The sequence below is a fragment of the Acomys minous genome (genome assembly GCF_964271855.1).
Source record: "Acomys minous genome assembly, chromosome: 18".
Classification (NCBI taxonomy): Eukaryota; Metazoa; Chordata; class Mammalia; order Rodentia; family Muridae; genus Acomys; species Acomys minous.
The window spans coordinates 55,442,718-55,462,925 of NC_140501.1; the positions used below are offsets into that span (position 1 = coordinate 55,442,718).

The 20,208-nt window shown below is 48.9% G+C and overlaps 1 protein-coding gene across 1 annotated transcript in view; it reads right to left on the reverse strand.

Moving 5' to 3' along the window:
• XKR6 (XK related 6) overlaps window positions 1–20,208 on the reverse strand; it is a 221,551-nt gene that overhangs the window by 90,386 nt on the left and 110,957 nt on the right. The window lies entirely within an intron of this gene.

The following is a 20,208-nucleotide window of genomic DNA, read 5'->3' on the forward strand; positions in this document are numbered from 1 at the left end:
TATTGTTATTAGGATAATTGATGTGGGAAGACACACCTTAACTGTGAATAGTACATTCCCGGGACTGTATAAACTAAAGAAAGCTAAGCACTAGCACCCACTGCTCTCTGCTTCTTGATTGTGGATGGCGTGTAGCCAGCTGCTTCCAGCTCCTGCTGGCTCAATTCCCTCCATCACAATGAACTGCACCCTTGAACTATGATCTCAAACCAACCTTCCCTTCTTTGAGTTGCTTTTGTCTGGGTAATTTATTGAAGGACAGGAAAGAGAAACTGAGATAGTCACCTAAGACTAAGTTGAGAGCGGCTTCGATGGCCAGCCCAAAGTTCCATTCCCACCTCCTCTGCTACACTTGTTGCCGAGCACCCGAGATGACGCAGGGTGGACCCTCAGTACTCTGGGTTGGATTTCAACCCCATGAACATGTAAGGTTTCTACCAGAACAGATGTGGAGGTCAGAGGTTCACACTGAAGCAAGCAGTCCTTCCTCTGTATGCCTTGAATCCCCTTGCCCACTCAGGGACAGCCTCTTCCTCAGTGTGACTCAACCCTGCTCCACTCCCAGCTTCTATCCTGCCTCCAGCTGGTTACCATGGTGACCTCGAGGCACCAGGTCCACACCTACCTTTCCTGGCATGATCTGGCTTTCGGAATCATTCCAGGATTGAATATTATCCTTAGCCCACTCACGCCCAGAGCTATTTAGCAGGTGGCATCTGTGTGTGTGTGTGTGGGGGGGGTGTTGCTTCCTTTTTAGTAAGAGTTTAGGAAGAGAGCAGTAGTAGAAAAGGGAGAGCCAAGGATAGATGCCTCCAGTGCCAAGATGCTAGGCCAGTATTTCTTTCTAAATCCTGGGGCTCCATATTGGAGGTATGCTAGATAGCTTCCTATTACTCTAACAAGTACCTGAGATGACCAACTGTTTAAAAAGAAGAGCTCTCTGCTTGTGTTCGGTTTTCATGAGAGATGACTGCTTTGGAACTTCCTATGTAGACCAAGCTGGCCTTGAACTTGTGGTGATACCCATGCTGGTGGCCCCCAATTGTTGAAATTACAGATGTGCTCCACAATGCCTTGCTAAGGAAGAAAGCTTTGGATCTCTGCTTCAGAGGTGCTGGACCAGAACGCTGTGATGAGGCTGCATGTTATGGCGGTGTGTGGTAAGCTAACCCGCTTACATACGTCACAGTTGGAGTTGTTTTGAGGCTAATGTGTCTCTTACGGGTTCATGACTGGCCTCCAGTCTGTGGTGTTATTTTAAAGGCTATGTCGATTTTTAGGATGTGGGACTTCCTCTGGCTCTGGCCTATTTTCTCTGCTTCCAGTTTGAATTCTGCCATGCCTTTCCCACTCTGATGGACAGCCACCCTCTGAAGCCGAGAACCCCTCTTCCCTTAAGTTGCTCCAGTCAGGCAACTTGGCTTCGGCAATGAGAAAAGCAGCTTTTACAGTAAGAAAGGAAAGGGGAAGGAAGAAGACACACCCAGTGGTCCATCAGGCTCCACCTCTTTAAGTCCCCACCACCTGCCGCTAGCACCATGCTGGGGACAGCTTCACCACACCAGCTTCGGGGAGGCACTCTAGAACTGGTACAGCCCAGAGGGCAAGGAGGAGGGGCCAGCAGCTGAGAACTGCCACAGGTCTAGAGAGAAACTGCAGGTGACACCAGAAGTTTCCACTACTCCAGGCCATGACATGTGTCTCAGCTGAGAATACGCCTATCAAATACACACAGAACACCTCCAATACGCCAGGTGTCTCTTCATCATGTCAATGAATGCTTACAGCAGCCAAACGGTTTTATTTTGAAGGCTTTTGGCCCCTGACAGAGGGCACAGTGCATTGCAGAAAGGACATGTGACAGGAGGAGTTGGTTCACTGTGGCCAGGTACAAAAGAAAGAGGAAGAGAATGAGTTCAACACTTCTCTCAAGGAGCCATCTTCTGTGACCTAAAGCCTCCCACCAGGGCCCACCTGAAGGGGCTCTGGCCGGGCCTACCATGACAAACATGGCTCTGGCAGCCTTTGCCCTTCTCCGCCAGTTCTTTCTTGCTAAAAACCATTAGATTAAGCTCCCAAAGCTAGCCACCAAGGTCTATTCTTTTATTTGGTCACTTCCTCCTCCTGAGGCTGACTAACAAGGTCCAACTATCAAAGTATTGAAGTCCAGTAATCAAAAGCCCACTTTAGCTCACCTAATTAACATGCCCAATTAAAATTAAACACCTCATCCTAACACGGGATTTCCCCCCTTACCTTTATAAATCTCCATTTGTCTTTGAGCCACATCTGTCTCCTCTCTATCCAGAGGCAGTTTTTTGTCCACCCATCAGGGACAAGTACCCTTTCCCTTCTCCCATGCTCCTTTTCCTTTCTCCCTCATCCTCTATCTCCTGTCTTTGTCTCTTATTCCCTGCTTTTTGTCCCTCTGGGGCAAATTAATCCCCTTTGTGCTGGCCACTTACATCTTGGGGGTCCTGAGCTGATCCTGGTCCCTTTACCACCTCTTAAAGATCACAGCACCTTCAAATAGCACCAAGATCAGGACTAAGTCTTTAACATGCAGACCTTTGGATGGTGTTCTAGACTACAACAATAACCAAAATAGTCTTCCTGAAATGTGGCACACGCTCCCATTCCCTGAACCATCACTAGCTCCCCACTGCCAAGAACAACAGATACAGACATCTGCCACAGCCTTAGCCTTCTAAAACTCTCTCCTGCTCAGCCTAGTAACCCCTATGTGGCTCCCCAAGAAACCCCTTCCCAGTGCTGAGACTCTGCCAGAGGTATTGTCTCCCCAGTTACTCTTGCCCAGAGCTGACCCCCATGCCTGGTCCTATCTTTCAGCTGTCCTTACTCATAAAGGCTCAGACGCTGTCTTCAGGCTCCCTTATCACTCCCCAAACCCAGGTAACACTTAGATGCCCCTTGGTTGCATTTTTAAGCCCTGTGAGGATAGTCTATGCTAAGGCACGAAGATTTCAGAATACCTGGCACCCAGATGGTGTATGACCCTGAAAGGCAAGCCCCTAGCCTTCTTCATGTTGATGCTCCTATAGTTTGACTGCACCAGCAGCTGGAGTCAGTGTGAAAGGTATTAGCTTGAAGACTTTCACTGAAGGTGAATGAGGAGACAATATGTCATCCCACATTCACCCACAGAGCCCTCAGCCCCTGAGATAAAGACGGTCCCTTCTGGACCCTAGACCACCATCATGATTGGATACTTGCATTCTGCCTTTCAGAGCAGCAGCTAGGCAAAAGTGCAAGTGGACCACAGCCAGCTCTACTTTTCCAGGGTGGAAGAGGAGCTTCTAGCCATTGCACAAAGGAGAAAATAATGAGGATCAGGCTGCCAGAAGTCTGGGTAACCGTTCTCACAAGCCATAACAGCTCTACCCCAGGCCCATGACCATCCTTTGTGTCTGGAGAAGGAGACAGTGGTGAGGTAGGTGGAAGAGGCTACAGGCTGCCCAGGCCAAGGCGGCAGGCACAGCTCTTGAAGGCAGAGGCTAACACCGTTAATTGGCTCCACTTTCACAAAGAGTCAGGGCATTGACTGGACACCTGTTGGGGCTCAGATGATGACCTTTGAGGATGCTTCACTTCCACACACATGAGAACCCAGAAAAGAGGAGTCTGTCTAGGGCTCAAACTGAGCAGAAAAGGAAGGTCATAAAGTGAGTAGTCACTGCAAAAACAGTGGAGAGATGTAAGAATGACCTTCTGTCATGTCAGGCAAGTGGCCATGCTGTCCATGGAAGGCTAAGCTCACTGGAGCCAATGACAGTAGATGCACAGTGGGTCTTCCTCCCAATCCGAGTCATGTACCCTTCCTTGTCTTAGCAGGACTTGCATCTGCCTTGGTATCTAGAACAGGAAACTTCAAGGCAGGTACAAGATGAGACTCTCAAATCAAGGCCTTAAGAGTTAGGCTTGGGTTGTGGTAGTACCAGGGCTTGGGCAGCTAAACTAGCCATATTAGCAAGTTCTGGGCTTGAATAAAAGATCCTGCCTCAGTCAATGAAATGGAGGGCAATCAAGAAGACACCAGACAACATATGGACCCCACACATGTTCACACACATGCTTACACACCTGCAAATGTGTGTAAGCACACGCGCGCGCGCGCGCGCGCACACACACACACACACACACACACACACACACGAGTTCAATCCATTTTGCTCATGGAAATATCATTTGTGAAAAAGACAGCAAGAGCTAATAACATGATCCAGGAAAAGTGCCCATAGAGCAGTGTCCCCATGGGCATGCCAGTGAGAAGGCTATGGGTCACTGCTGGGTTAGTATGGCTACCCCTAGCAGGAACAGTATCTCTGAATGTGGGCACAGAATCTTCCACTCTGTCTACCAAGAACAAAACTCTCTCTGGCCAAACAGTAATATATACAACATGAAAGTAGGAAGTGGGACTATTTGTTGAGAGGAAGGAGGCCAGCAAGAGGGGTGCACAGGGTATGTGGGAAGGCAGTGAGGGCGGGGAATGAACAAGAACAATGTATTGATATATGCATGAAAACGTCACAGGGAAGCTAATCACCTTGTACGTGAATTGAAAAATTAATTTTAAAAAGTGTGGGGAGTGTTCAAGAGGCCCCAGTATGCCCAAGGCGGAGAGTCCATGCATGTTTTAATGTGTATGAAGCACAAACATATGCAGGTGAGTGTGGGTATATGCAGTGAGAAGGTCAGAGGGTGACATCAGTGTCTTTCTCTGTCACTAGGTACAGTCTCTGGCTGACCCCAGAGCTCCTGAATTTGAAGTTACCCAGCCAGCTTGCTCTGGGCATCCCACCTCCCAAGCGCTGAGATTATAGGGAGGCCTCCATACCTACCCAACTTTATATGGGTTCTAGGGTTCCAAAATCTGGTCCTCTTTCTTGACAGGCAGGCGTTTTATCCACTGAGCACTCCCTGCCTGTCCTCCATGCAACCCTTATCACGGTGCAGAGCCTGAGGCTGCGAGGAGTCCTCTTGCCTGAAGTCCTGCAGGCGCTAAGTGGCTGTTTCCAAAACACAGCTTTCCCCAGTTCTGCCAGGCGCCTACAGAAACGGATAGGCCATTTCCACGTTGCGATCTGTCACCAGCCGTTTATGAATTGGTAGTCAGTTCTCCCAGGACCCGTGTGACGGCCCTGGGCAGGGGCCGTCCAGGGGCGGAGCTAGGGCTCTAATGCGAAGGGCAGTTCTGTGCTCCTGGGGCGGGCATGGAGAGAATAGCATCAATAGGCAGGGAAATGCGCCTTCCTCCCTGCTCATCCACAGAGACTGGGCTGACGGTGAGCGTTCCCTTACCCGCTGAGACAATTTCAGCTCCAATTTGCTCAGACTCCTGACCGAAGGCCCAGCCGCTGCCTCTGATGTGTTGAACGGGGAAAAAAAAATGGGAGACGGGAACTCTCTCAATTACTGGGGTGGCGGTAAGAAGTGTGGGGGTGGAAAGATGGCTGAGCCTCTGTGCAGTTCCCAGTTCCTAATTCCCGGCGGTACAGCACCAGCGCCCTGCCTCCCACTCCTGCCTAGACAACAGCTTGCTGAATGTGCACTCGAAACCCAATGCTCTCTGATGCCATTCTGCCTTCCGACAGACTGGATGCCTCACAGGGTCCCAAGTCATCTGACCCTGGTGGTTTGGGACATAGTGAATCACCCTTGCAGGGACAGAGACGAGTCCTAGCTTAAGCAGCTGAAGACAGGCCTGGGTCCAGGATTACTTTATACGCAAGGACTTGCTTTCTATCTCCATTTTGGAAGCTGCTCAGGTCAGTTTGGGATGAAGGGAGCTGGACCATAAAGGTTTCCCTGCCCCATCTTGGGATGTCTGCTTGAAATTTGCATCCACAAAGGCATCCTCAGCCCCCATGCTGATCAGGGTTCTCCACTGCTGAGCCACCTACAGCTCTGCCTGTCCCTCAAGGTGTGTGTGTGTGTGTGTGTGTGTGTGTGTGTGTGTGTGTGTGTGTGTATGCTGACACAAAATGTCTGCTCAGAGCAGCCACAATGGGCTGGCACTTGGCTTCTGATTTCTAACCTGTCTCCATAGACACTTTTCCCTCCTTACAGCTTCCGGGAACCAAAACCCACAAGGAGGGGTAAGGCAGCTCTCTCCCAGATTGGGGGCCTGGAGGGATCAGAGGAACAGCAGCCGCCTTTTATGAGTGGTTGGAACTCTTCACACAGGTTTTGGGCAGAATTGCTTTCATCAAAGTTCCGATGCCTGGAACAGATTTCCAGCCATTTAACTCCAGCCGGTTCTCAAAAAAGTATCCCTCCGCCAGCACCCTGTACTCACTTCTCCCAGGCTCGTGTCTGAGCAAATCAAAACTTCAATTCTGTGGTTACCTTTGACGTCCTTTCTGCCTTTCAACACGTTTTTACATGCTCTGACTTCAGAGCCTGCCCTGCCTAATGTCTCCTTTCCAGTAGGAGCCTCTGGCTGATGGGGTCTATTCAGATATGACTGAAGGCCCACCTAGGGCAGCCGAGGGCTAGACCCTTGGATTGTGGGAAGAGGTGATGAGGCAGAGAGGTGACTGGGGGCAAATTCTTCCTTCCAAGAGGCTCTGAGGGGAACAGTCACACTTTCAATCTAATGCATGCCACGCTTGGTAGGTATGAGAAGTGAGGTGATCGCAAACCACTTGTGAAACAAAAGACTAATTCCCAGATTGGCATGGGCCTACGATTGCAAGTTTGTGAATGCGTGAGTTTGAATTTCTGAATATATATATCATAGTGTGTGAAATAAAGGCCTTGATCTAATGGTACTACAATGTGCCAGGTAGTGGGTGACCTGGAAGAGTGGCAGGTGACACTCAGAGGTGTCATCATCATTCTTGGAGAGTGGGGAAATAACTTGCCTGTGTGTTTAGACAGTGATGCTCCCCAGCATGGTAACCACTGGCCATGCATTTTGTTAACAAGCTTACAAAGGCTTCCAAGCTTTCCCTGGCAGTAAATGGGGCCACACTGTCCTGGGCAAGCTCACTACCTTGTTACCGTTGTTTATAAATGCCCCATCCCTACGCTGAGCTGGCCAGCCATCGCAGGAGTCCTGCCCATAGCATTTAGCACTTGGGATGTGTACCTGTCTCCCTGGTATCAGTTACAGCTAACCACACCTCTTAATAAACGCGACAGGAACTAGACAAAGGTCTTCCACGTGCTGTTCCCCTACCTACCCCCATCGTCCCAATGGGCATGTAGAAACAAGCAAGCGTGGAGTGGCTGGCACAAAGTCACGTTCCTTGTGATTAGCGAGAAGAGCACTGGGCCCCACTATAGTGACCCCTGAGCTGCTGCCTCTGGGTACCAGGAACAAGAAACCTCAATCTCCCAGGATCATCCCTGTCCTAAAAATAGAAGAGCTAGTGCGGTTGACCCAGACCAGTCCTGGGAGATGAGCCTGTCCTTTCCTCCACCATCCTCTCTGCATCCTCCCTCCCATGCCTGGTCACCTAAATCGGTCCCTATTTTCCTTTTAGATTGAGGACCTTCAAACCCCATAGCAAACCTCAAGCCTCATGCACAGACTCTTGTCTTCTTCCGCATCTCTGGACGCTGTCCCAGCACTCATCCCTATAGGGGGTCTTGTTTCTTTGGCCTTCACAAGGTAATGAGTGTCTGTGCTTCTTCAGACCCGCGGCCTCCCACTGCCAGGAACCTGGGACCTCAACTCTCTCATACTCGAATGTACCTTCTCAATGTCCCCTTGGAACTTTCTTGTGGGTTAGCCTTCCCTCTGCTGCTGTCAGCAACCTTAGTTCTGGCCACTTTCCACCCACAGAAGAACGGTAGTAGTCAGCGTAACCTCCATGCCACCAGGATCCCTTTCCCAATTTAAACCCTGATATGGACTCTACAGCACACACTGTGGGCATCCACCCTTCATTCTGGGACCAGTCTGCAGACTGAGCTCCACCCTAGGCCTGCCTCTTTCATCCTCTATAGACGCTTCTCTAGATTCCTGTACTGTTCGCCCAAGCTGGGCTCATTTTTACCTCCAAGTAGCTCAACCTTCTGTCCCCCTTGACCTAAAGAGCACTAACGTGCCTCTTCTCTTTCCATGAAAGGGGCAGTAGACTCCCCAGAACAGTCCCCAAGTCCAGCTGTAGAACCTGCCAACCCTTCCAGGTAGCCCAGGGCCTCCAGTGCTCCTGTCCAGAGCCACTAGCCTGGCAGCTGGTGTCTCCTTGTAAACAACAGAATTTCCTGCCAGAGGAGGCAACTTATGATCCTCAGCACACATTCTCTTCACCTTGATAGCTCTAGCCCCCCCACCCCCAACCTCACCCCCACCCCAGGAGAATGGAACTCTGCCACATGCATGGGTATTCCAGGGGTGGTGAGGATGAGGTGGAAAGGAGCAGAGAGAGAGAGAGAGAGAGAGAGAGAGAGGGGGGGGGGGAGTGTCAAGATGGTGGTTTGGAAACTTTAAAAAAGAAAACAATAAAAAAATCCAAGACAGCAAAGAGGTACACTGGAAACCCACCAGGTCCCTGGCCCCTAACTGTAGCTGCAGATGCTCTAGAGCAGTGGTTCTCAGCCTTCCTCAGGTTGTAATCCTTTAATGTTGTAGCTCCTCATGTTGTGGTGACCCCAGCCATAAAATTATTTTCGTTACTACTTCATTACTGTAATTTTACTCAGCTGTTGTGAACTATAAATACCTGATAATGCAGGGTATCTGATATGTATGAGCCCTGTGAAAAGGTTGTTTGACCCCAGAAGGGTCATGACCCACAGGGTGAGAACTACTGCTCAAGAGTAACCTGAGGGTGTGTACATGTTTGTGTGTCCGATGCACTGCACGAATGTGCAAGTGTGTTGAGGCCAGAGGTGGACCTCGGGTGCCTTGCTCATTCATTATTTAAACGACTTGTTTGTTTTGCTTTGTTTTGAAGGCCGTGTAATTTCCTTAACCCAAAGTGTCGACCAAAGACACTGATGAAATTCCTGACACGTGATAGCATATGGAGAGCTACATGTAACAGACCATGTATGGAAAACCATGCTAATACAAAAGAGCCAAAGAGCTCATGCTATCTAACACATCCTCCATGTAGCAGTTCCACAGACACGAGCAACATTCTCCATGTTCTTGCCTGCTCTAGCTGGCATCCTCCCTAATAAATTGTCCTTGCTTCTGTTGCAGCTTCGTGTTTCTGACACAAATTCTTCAGGGACACCCGGGGAGCCTGGAACCTCTGCAGGATGTGCCTTCTGAACCCCAATAGTAGATAACATCGGGGGGACTTGGTGAGGGACCATGGTCATGTCTGAACCTTGCTCACCAGTGTCTCAGGTTTGGAGGCGGGGTGGTCTGAAAGCCCTCAAATGGGGGGACAGCTGCTTAGGCCCACCACAGGGCATTCGGGTCACTGTCATCTACTGTATATGCTTTTTCTTAATCACAGTAGTCTCAATGAAGCAGATGGTCTAGTTGTCATTTTAGGCCTGATCTTGGCTAAAAGGCTGAGAAGTCACCTTGTTGCTGTCTTACAGATGTGGGACCTGGAGCTCAGAGAAGCAGGACCATGAATTAAACACACAGTGGCATGGAGGGCATGGGGGCACATGAGGGCTCGTTTTCAGCTCACAGTGGCCTCTTTCCCTGACTGCTCTTCTGATTTTGAAAGGGTGCATCCTGATGGCCTCATATGAGGTGACCCAGCCAGTCCTCTGACAGCTATTGAGTACTCCTGACCCAAGCCTAGCCAATCACAGGTCCCTCTTTGGATCCTGCCCGTCATCATAAAAACACCTGACCCAAGACAAGCCAACTAGAATCTGGTCCTGAGATCAAGACCAGCAAGAGAGATGACGAAAGAAAGAAGTGCCTGGATCTTTGCAGATCTACCACCTGACCCATGTGACCCAATGGCCCAGCTTCATTCTTGCTGGGCATCTCCTTAGACAACCCTTTGTTGGGCCAGCTCAGTGGGATTCTGGAAATCTAGGAAGTGGCTGAGTAGGAAACTCTGAAGCAGGCGGGATGACAGTGTGGAGTGGCAAAGCAGTGATGTTGTCCTGGCTCTGGACCACTGGGCCCACAGTGCCAAGCAGCATGGGGCCATGCTAGCGGAACAGCAAGACTGTGAGGGTCTCAGCAATGAGCACGGGAAAGCAAGAGCCAGGCACATCAGAAGCTGCTGTCAGTATCGAAAGGGCCCTCTCTCTCTCTCTCTCTCTCTCTCTCTCTCTCTCTCTCTCTCTCTCTCTCTCCCTCTCTCTCTCTCTCTCCCTCCCTCCCTCCCTCCCTCCCTCCCTCTCTCTCTCCCTCCCTCCCTCCCTCTCTCCCTCTCTCCCTCTCTCTCTCTCTTTCTCCAGCCATAGAAAGGGGTGCACTGGGCCAGTGTGGGGAGGGGAGAAAAGTGTGGCAGTGGGCTTCAGTAGTCTTAGATGAGGCCTGTGTCCTGAAAAAGAAACATATTAGTCATCTCAAGCACTACCTCTTTCTCTGCCTGCCCCAAACTTCTCAGGCTAACATTTCCCTCTTAATACCCTACCCAGGAGGATGCTGACTTCACTCAGCTGTGCAGTACTGAGGCTGAATCAGGATCTGTTTGGGGTTTCGCCGGCCCCAAACACTTGAGTACTCATCTCCATTCTACTTTATGAAAGTCCCATAGAATGCGAGGTGAAGAGGGTGACCTGGGGGTCCCAGTGAGTGGCCAGTGCCTATGCTGCAAGGGCTCTATTGCAAAGCCAGTGTGTGTCCCACTCAGACCCCTCAGTGAGGAGGGTGGTCCCTGCAGGATAGGAGGCTGGGCTTGCCACAGGGCACCTGAGAGTGCCGAGTAGTTCTGGGGTGCTGTGCACCTCTGGGAGAATCTTGTCTTTGCTCATCTAAGCGTTCTTCTGCTCCCTTTACAAGTTGGCACTAGCTGTGGGGCCCAGAGCCAGATTAGTGCTGACGGCTGTCAAAAATATCTCCCCTCCAGAGAAAGCAAAGGAAAACAACATCTTGGTGGGGTTTTCCAGGGGAAGGAAAAGTGAAGTCGTCTCTCTTGCCTTCTATGTGCTGCCTAAAAATGGCAGTTTTGCAGAGAGAAAGCATATTCCTCCCTCCCCCCGCCGCCCCCAAGCAAAGCCGTTTGTGGTGTGAAAGATAGAGCATGTGCATTGAGCACAAGGACACAGATTGGCCCAAGGCTCAGCTATGAATGCTATTTTCACAGGAGCTTCGAGTGGGCAGAAAGAGTTTTGGAGAGAAGGAAAAAATAAAATCTCTGTTTTATGAACATAGAAAAGAAATGTGGCCTGGATTGAATTCAAAGATGGGTCTGGCAGGAAGCTGGCCAACTTGGTGTAAAGACATTGGAATGTGAAGATGGAAGGCAGTGCCCTGTGTGTTCCTCCCGAAGACACAGGTCACTCCTCAGCAGTGGGAGGCACTGCAGACAGGCCCAAGCCTTGGGACTAAAAGATCCTTTAGAACATTTTTTTTTCTTTCGAGGAAGCGTCTCACTCTATTTTAGACTAGCGTGGAACTTACTATGGAGTCCAAATTGCCCCTAAACTCACAGCATTCCTCCTGCCCTGTCGTTCCAAGTTCTTGCAGTACACGAGTGAGTCACTACACCTAGCTTCCCTTAGAAGTTAACTCACAAGCTCTCCAAGAAGACTGAAGCAGGTAATGACCATAAAGATAGGAACACAGGTGAGCTATAGTGAGCACGGATGTCCTTGCTGATGTGAGAGATGACAAGGACAAGCAGGGAGGTGATGACAATGTTGGTGACAACGATAATGGTAAGTCTGGTCATGTCAGTTGTTATAATGAAGAAATCATGAGGATAATATTGATATTGATGCTAATTGTTAGGTGATGAAGAAGATAACGGACATGGTGAAGATGATAATGGCACAGATGATGAATGATAACGATGAAAAACAATCATAGTGGTCATGATGGTGATGACTACAATCCTGTTGATTGCTGTAATGATTAAGATGACCAAAGAGGATGGTGATGAAGATTATGGTAATTATGGTGACGGTGGTCATGAAGATAAAGATGGTGGTGCTGGTTCTGATGACCATGACTATGGAAACACCAGTGGGTTTGATGATAATAAAGATGACTGTGTTGGTGATGGTGAGGGGGACTCTATAGCCTCGTCTTCCCTTCTCATCCCTGCCTACCTCTCAAAGTCTCCTGGACACAAGTTTCTCAAAGGATAGTCAGGCAACTTCCAACACCACTCAACTTCCAGGTTGTGTGTGAATTATGTAGACATTTGGGTCTTCCTTGGATCACACATTTTCCCAAGGGTTTCATGAGTACCAAAGACAGGTCTTCTCCAGTGTTCAACACCTTATTCTACAAATGAAGAACCTGAAGCCTGCAAAGGAGCAAGCTGGCCGGCAGGGGCTGGCAGAGGCAAGGCTAAACCCAGAACCTTCGACTCCAAGGACAGTGCTTCATCACTTCAGCATTGTGTGTCCTTCACTCAGCAGATACAAGGCAAGTGCCAACAGCATGCAGAGCACAGTTGAGGACCAAAATAAAACCAGACACAGGGGCTGCTTATGCTCGCCCTCTCAGGTGTGGTGACTGAATGCAAGGGGAGTGGTCAGTGCAAGGTGATGGGAAGGGAGGAGTGTGGGGTACTTCTCAGTGGGAAATGCAGCTTGGGCAGGGGACCCAAAGTCAAGGAGGATCTCAAAGACCCAAGAAGACAGCTGAAGGAAGCAAGACCTAAGCTAGAACTTTGAAGAATTAGCCTGGCTTGGCCACACAGTAAGAGGGAAGAGGCAACAGCACAAGGAGGGCACAAGGCAGGAAGCTCGGAGCATTTCTGGGAAACAGAAATCAACTGCATTTGTTCAGACCCTTGGGTGAAATGGGCCTTGTGAGGCTCAAGTGAGGAGTCAGTGAGCAATTTCCTTGTGATGAGCTAGGGGCCTTGTGTTTCTCTTCCAGGCAGAGGTGTGTGTGTGTGTGTGTGTGTGTGTGTGTGTGTGTGTGTGTGTGTGTGTGTGTGTGTATGTGTAAGGGGCTTGTGTTTCTCTTCCAGGCAGGGGTGTGTGTGTGTGTGTGTGTGTGTGTGTGTGTGTGTGTGTGTGTGTGTGTAGGGGACTTGTGTTTCAGGCAAGGATGTGTGTGTGTGTGTGTGTGTGTGTGTGTATGTGTGTGTGTGTGTGTAGGGGACTTGTGTTTCAGGCAAGGGTGTGTGTGTGTGTGTGTGTGTGTGTGTGTGTATGTATGTGTGTGTGTATGTGTGTGTGTGTGTGTGTGTGTTGGGGGAGGCCTCCCAGAAAGTGAATGATGTGGAGCTTAGAAATGGTAACCACTTTGTCCCCAAGATTAAGCCCTAAAGTAGTGGTGCACATGGCCATCAAGTCCCCAGTGGGATGGGTGCAAACTTCTCTCAGTTTCCCCTGCCTCTCACAATGCAGAGGGAACAGGCAGAAGTGGGAAGTGTAATATCGACTGTGGCCAGGCTTTCGGCTTCACTCTAACCTAGAAAGCACAGTATCTCCATCCATATCCTGCCAGCCTCATCTACTCCCGAGCAACTGTGACTCTATGCTTTGAGAGACATCACTTGGAATGGGCCCATCCCTGAGAGGTCACACATGGGTGAAGGTGTGAACCTTCCTATTGGAACCCCAAAGGCTCTGTGTTTCACATACAGACAGACATAGTATTGGGGCATCCTTGGGCTGCCCTGTGATGTTGTGTTGGAACCTAGGTACCTAGGATGGCACTTTGGGAGGAAGCTGTTGAGCCTTTATGGCACTATGCTTAACCAGAGCCCTCAGGTCAATGGGAGTGCAGTCTTGAAAGAAATGAAGATGTTTTCCTGTGGACCTCAGTTAATTCCCACAAGAGGTCTGTGATGAAGCTTGAGGCAGCCCCCCACCCCCACCCCCACACTGCCCAGCCCCTACAGCCTTCTTAGTTCCTGTTTGGCAATGTGATCACACCTACTCCTGCCAAGAGTCATGTGACCTCACTATAACCTGTACCATGCTGTCTAGACTGTTAGACTGTCTAGTCCTCCTCTTCTTCAGCAGCAGCTCACCTTGGGTATTTTGTTACGGTAAGGGAAAGCTAATACACATTAGTGATTGATTCTCTCTGAGCCTTGGGTTTCCTCATTTGTAAAATGGGCGTGATGATACTTACCTCAAGAGGCTGTCATGAGTTCAAGAGACAACTTATGACAAACAGCCAACCCAGCATGGGTGCCAGCGATCTGATGGCTGTGCTGATGATGATGATAACGATGACGACGATGACGTAGCAGCCCATTTTCAGCTCGCACCATCGGCATCACCGCCAGCATCAGCAGCATCATGGAGCTTTCCTCTTGCAGTGCATCAGCTTGGCACCCTCAGCAGCCATGCAGAGCCCGAGATCAAAATGCAAAAGGTGGCTTCAGGAAAGACAGGGCCCAAAGGGATAAGGATGTAAGTGGAGTGAGCAGGGGCTCAGTGAATCCCCGTAAATAGACAGGAGGTTCCTGGGTGGGCTGGGGTGGGGCTCAGAGACCCTAGGATCAGTTCTGTTCTTTAGCAAACCTTCTAGAACCCAGAACGCCATAAGGCTCCTCCTAAAATGTCCTGATCTTCCCAGAATTATCTTGAGTGATTTCACAGACACTCACTGTCACAGGCCTCACCTGGGATGGGACGAACCCTGAGAGGACACAGATGGTGATCTCTCCTTACATGCTGCAGGTGGTCAGTGAATTGTTCACACATCATTTTCAAACCCGCCATCTTTGTGGGTATGGTAGGAATTACACGTGCGACTTGAGAATGCAGGTGGGCAACTGAGGATAGGAGGTAAATGGTTTCCCTAAAATGCCCCAACTCCATAAAGACAGAAATAGGTCTCACCCAGACTATGTAGGACTAGATGCATGTGAGAAAACAGGCCTCAGAGGACCTTCTCACCCAGTAGAGAGAGAGAAGAGCACTGCCAAGCTGAGAGCATCCTCACTAAGTTTTGGGGGTCTGTTCTGTCAGCAGAGCATAGGGAATCCGCTGTAAGGTAATAAGGACTCCAAGAGAGCTCTGATGGAGAAGTCTTCAAACAGTTGAACTGGAGTCTTACCACCAGAACTGCTCAAAGCTAGTAAAAACAAAACAAAACAAACAAACAAACAAAAACTCTCAGGCCTCCCTCTACCTCAGACCTAATAAGTCCACACCTCTGTTGAGTGGGACCCAGGCACCTGCCTTTCTACAAGCCCTCTGGGGGAACAGCACACTGAATTTTGAAATTTTACCCCACTAAATCTGATAGATGCTAAAGCTGAGAAATATTTCTCTCAGGATTCATGGGCAACAGATCCTTTGGAAGGGGCTCAACAGAAGTTTGAGACAAATTCCATAAGGTTGATTCAGCTAAGTTTTCAAACCACAATTTCAACCTCAAAGCTAAGTACGTAAGTACACCTTAGTGGACATCAAGGGCCACCAGTGATGGTGGAGGTTGTGTGGTACTGTTTGTGAGGTCAAAGGTCAGAATGGGATATGCCTGTCAGGCTCTACTCAGTACAAGGAGGCATGGACCTGCGCTGTTGGAGACTCTGCCACCCTAGATCTGCTGTTCATCATGGCCTCCCTCCTACAGTAATGAATGTGAGCATTCTTCCCAGCATCCAGGTCTGCTCTACTCAAGAGGGAAGAGCTCATCGACCACAACTTGATCTGCCACAAACTGTCACTGTCAACTGTGCACGTGAGTCAGTCAGCACCTTCCAAACACTACATTGGTGTCCATGCAAAAAGAAGTGATCACGTGCTAAGACTGGCAAAGGAACAAACTGTTCACCAGAGCCCACGATCCCCAGTGCATGCAGTCAGGTGGGCCGATATTTCTTACTTAAGCAACTTGATAGTGGACAGTCTGGGTTTTAACTCAGAGGCGCCTTTATATGGAACCTGATGCTAGTATCTGGCTTGTGTGGGGATCTGGTGTGGGATTTCATTCCAGAAAGATATTTCTGCTTTTATTGATTGAGATTTTTATCACATTTAAATTTGGTATATGTGACTGTGTGTGTGTGTGTGTGTGTGTGTCTATCTGCGTGTGCACGAGCATGCGTGCACGCTGATCAGAGGACAGCTTTTAGGAGCAGGCTCTCCCCTTCTGCATTTACGTGGGTCCTGGAGATTGAAACCTGTTGTCCAGCACGCCTACTGAGCCACCTCATCAGTCCACTCTGTTTTGTAAATGATGAGAAACTGCTATCGAGACCAACCTTCCCATTTTAGAGAGAAGACATAAGACTTCATGAAGTCACATGACTCAACCAGTCTCATGCTCAGTAGAAACAAACAGAGGCAAAAAGACAGACAGAGCACAGCACAGTACCATGAGCATATGGCTGGTTACTGGGGGGCCGGATCAGAGACATTGGTCAGAAGGCACAAAGTTCCACTGGGACAGGAGGAATGAATTCTGGAAATCTGAGGTATAGCAAGATGATGCAAATTAACGAGTTTACCATAGGCTTAAAACGTGCTAAGGTGTGTGTGTGTGTGTGTGTGTGTGTGTGTGTGTGTGTGTGTGTATGTGTGTGTGTACATGCACATGTATACACAGCATGTACAAGCGTGCACAGGTCAGAAGTCTGTCTGGTCTCTTCCTCAAATACCTTCCACTGCAGTTTCTGAGACAAAGTTTAGACAAAGTCTCTTATTGAACCTGAGCTCACCAATTCTGCCAGACTGGCTGCCACTGAGGGCCAAGGACCCACCTGTGTCCACTTCCTGAGCACTAAAGGGAAACACCACCACACCCAGCTGTGGGTGCTGCGATCTGAACTTGGCTCTTAGACTCAGACGGCAGCTCCTTCACTGACTGGGCCATCTCCCTAGACCCGTTAAGACATATTTTCAAATGTTCTCACAGGGGAAAAATTAAGCCTGTGAGGTGATGGGTATGCTAATTAGCTTGATTATGGTAATCAGTTCACAATGTATGTTTATACCCAAACACCCTGTTGTACACCTTAAACACACAGTTTTTGTCCATTGCTGGGAGAGGGGGGCTGCAGAGGTCTCCGAGGAGCCTTCGGCTACAGGCTTTGGCTCTCCAGTGCTGAGTCATGGATGCATGTGGCTTTTTGTGTATCCTGTAACAGAGTGGTGAGTCTACCATGAAAAACAATTTTATATTGCCTAAGAGAAAATATAGAACAAAATTTAAAATGTATCATGGCTAATCTTCCATTTTAATATATATTTTTTTATTCCTTGTTTGTGTGTGGAGGCATGTGCATGTCAGCGTCTGTCTATGGAACTCAAAAGACTAATTGTGAAATTGGTTCTCTCTTTCTACCTTTATGTGCATCGTAGGATTGAATTTAAGTTGCCAGGCTTGCACAGCAAGGGTTGGTATCCACTGAGTTATCTCTCTGCCTCCCAATTTGCCTTTTTTTTTTTAATGAATAAAGTCCTGTCATGTAGCTCCGACTTGCCTTGAACTCTCAGAGACTTGCCTGCCTGTGCCTCCCAAGTTTTAGGATTAAAGATGTATGTCACCATTTCTAGCTAATTTTCCTTTTAAAAAAAAATTACCATGAATCCTGGGGGCAGTTAAACACACAGCAACTGAAAGGAGAATGAGAAGAATGGGAGCTCGGATGTCTTATGTCCAGTTTCAGATTTGCAAAGTGAATAAGTTCAGCTGATGGCAGGGACTTAATGACATTGATTTGTACACTTAAAAATAGCTAAAATAACGTTGTTTTTTTCACTATCAAAAATACTCATCATATTGATTTACTAAACAGGCATGATGTCAAACTGCTTTCATGTTGAAGGGCTGGAAGAGAGGGTCAACAGTTAAAAACACTTAAATGCTGGTGCAGAGGATCCAAGTTCAAGTTCCAGCACCCATATGGTGGCTCAGAACTGCCTATAACTCCAGCTCCAGGGGATCTAGTGCCCTCTTCTGGCCTCTGTATGTACTGCACACATGCACATGCACAGACACCCACACAGACATACAAATAATTAAAAATAAAGAAATAGGGGCTGAAGAGATGGCTCAGAAGTTAAGAACACTGTCTGTTCTTCCAAAGGTCCTACGTTCAATCCCCAGCAACCTCATGGTGGCTCACAAACCATCTATAAATGAGATCTGGTGCCCTTTTCTGGCAGGAAGGCGCATGTGCAGATAGAAACAATAAATAAATATTTTTTTAAAAATAAAAATAAAAATAAATAAATAAACTAAATACTTGTGTTTATGCCCATAGATTAGTGCTGTTCTCAGCCTGGGTCAGAGAAGTTTCTATTTGAAGAGGGCAAGGGTTAATGCAGAGTCTCAAAACCAGACAGAGTGCTGAGAACAGATGACCAGTGAATGGTCAGCCTTAAACAGAACACCCATATCAACACATACAAGGCTCAGGGGACATTGCAGGAGAGTGGGCAGAAAGACTGTGAGAGCTGTGGGGTCAGGAGAAGTACTGTGAAATATCCTCTGGCTATATCGTGGCTATTGCACTGTGGAGCTCACAGCAGCTGTGGCTACCTGCACGAGGCTGGGCCCATCAACCTTCCAGCCTGCATGGGGAGGGATCTCATGAGGCCCCACTGCTCCCTGAAGAACCATATGCAGATGGTGGCTTCTGGAGGAGGAAGGACAGGGACTGTAGCCATTGGGAAACCACCTGTGCTCCAGTACAATTCCACACCCATGCTCACTCAAGCAACCTAATTAAATACGGCAGGATGGACGGACAGACACACACACACACAAACACGAGCATGCACACACACGCACACCACATACAAAAAAGGGAACTACTTGGAAAGAATGGATTCAACAGAAGGAGGAGAGGATAAGTGGATAGTGGGGGAATGTGACCAAAATATAGCATATATTTATACATGTATCAGGTTGTCAAAGAATAAATGTTCAAAAGCTTTAAGTTTTTTAGCCACAGTTGCGGCAAATGGGGAACACAACACAGCCCCAGGGACACACAGGTGGGAACCACTCTTCTCACTCTTCCCAGGCTTTTAGGTGACATTGAAGGACCCGATTTCACAGACGGGAACACTGTGCTTAGAGGTGCCCACTGCCCTGATGACGGGACCCTCAAAGATAGTCCCCGTGCTGGTCACACTGCGTAGTCCACTCCGGCACCAGAGTGTCTGGAAGGAACAGACATTATCCAGAATGGGATAACGCCACCAAAAAGGGGCCCCACAACCCTCGGCCTCCCTCATACCTCATGTCAGGTAGCCGCCAGGCTCAACAGGCTCTGCAAAGAGGCACCTTGCCTTAACTGTGTCGTAACTATTTGCCAACGGTTCTGAAGAAACATGCTGGTTAGGGCTTGACCCAGAGGAGAAGCTCAGATCTTGCCCAACTCTGCGGAAGCTCTTCCAGATCCCCTGCTCCACCAGCATCCCTGTCCCACTTGGAAGAAATTAAAGATTGGCAAAAATCGCGTGCTGAGATCTCTTCATGCGCATTTCAATATTAGAGAGCAGAAGCATTGTCTTAATTCCAGTTCTGTTGTTATAGCAGAATATATCTGATGCTGAGTTATTTATAAAGGATGGATATATTTGGGGAGACCAGTGGAGGAGCCCTGCTGCTGTCAAGGGCATCCTGCTGCTTTCTTCATTGATGATGTAAAGCAAAAGAACCGCAGACAGGTACGCCGGAGGCGGGACACCAGGTCAGCCTCCCTTTAAAACAGCCTGTCCAGGGCAGAGAGGGTGAACCCAATGCTGAGAGCGAGGCCCTGGCTTCTCCTAAGGACTTTCTTTCCTCTCGGCTGCCCCACCTTCCAAAGAGGCCACAATGGTAGTCAGATTTCACCACGCATCTCAGAAAGGATAAACCATTTTATAACTAGAGTAGGTTGAGGACTGGGGAGGTGGGGGAGCGGCTGGTTAATGTCTATTCGTTCCGGAAACTATTACAGTGAGACTTAGGTAAGTTCTGCATCGTAGGTATTGCCCTGTTAGGAGCTGCTGGTGTCGGGTGATCTAAGCTGCCAGTCACACCTTCCTGCTCTGTCTGCAGTGGTGCTACAAGTGCGGGAGAGGAACGGGGAGGGTCGGAAGCATCTCTGAAAACCTAGGTGACTTTAAAAGTGTTCCCGAGAGCCACCTGTATCCTTGTGGCTCGGATCTGCAAGCAAGCAGGAAGCAAGTGCGGAGGCAAGCCAGCTGGATTCGGGGTGTCAGACA